Source organism: Geospiza fortis, unplaced genomic scaffold, assembly GCF_000277835.1.
Source record: "Geospiza fortis unplaced genomic scaffold, GeoFor_1.0 scaffold909, whole genome shotgun sequence".
Classification (NCBI taxonomy): Eukaryota; Metazoa; Chordata; class Aves; order Passeriformes; family Thraupidae; genus Geospiza; species Geospiza fortis.
The window spans coordinates 104,007-104,955 of record NW_005054520.1 but is presented as its reverse complement, the minus strand read 5'-3'; positions in this window follow the sequence as shown (position 1 = coordinate 104,955).

Sequence of the window (949 nt, the reverse complement as noted above, 5' to 3'; positions counted from 1 at the left end):
TATCCCTGGTAACTCAACACCTGAACAAGTATTTGACTTATTAATTATCACTGTAAAATTTAATATCTGTACAGGAATTAATATATATTAATAATGTACAGTCATTAATACACATTGCCACTGTATAATTTAATACCTGTATGGGTATTACACATATTAATTACTCTTCTATGATTTAATACCAGCACAGGCATCAAACATATTCATTACCACTGTAATTTAACACCTGTAGGGGTAGGAAACACCTGTGAGGGACAAGGCATCTTGTTAACGTGTCGCTCAACATCAGTGAACACCTTTCATCTTTAAACAAAATAACCACACGAAGGTAACAGTGACAAGTAATTGCAGTAACAATCAAAGATACTCTCTTACTAATGCATTAAATGAATACAGAATTTTAATATTTTTAGATTTTATACTTTTTAAAGAAGAAAGTGATTTCTGTCACAGCTGAAACCAGGGCAATTCTTAACAAGCATCTTTTTGTCTGCATTCAGGACTTGTAATCAGCTACTCCACTTAACAAGACCCAGCTGTAATGGCACTTCAACGTAAAAAAAAAACCAAAACAAACCGACAATTATAAAAACTAATAACAACATACAAATATAAATATATAATAATAGAAATTACATCTATGTTTATGAAAAATCTTAAATTAACAAACCAAAACCACAACAATATAACAGAATGTATTATTTACAATATAGTGTACGTAATTTACAAATATATTGTGTTACACATGATAAAATATGTATATTGTATATATATATAAATAAAATGAAGAGTAATAAATTGAAGGCCATGAGGACACACTCGGCAGTGAACAACCCACAGCATAAGAGACCCTACTACACGAGAGTGCAACACACGCTCACTTCTACAACCAAAAAAACCACAAAACGTAAAATTCCTTAAAAAAAACCCCAAACGCCCCCAAACCCGC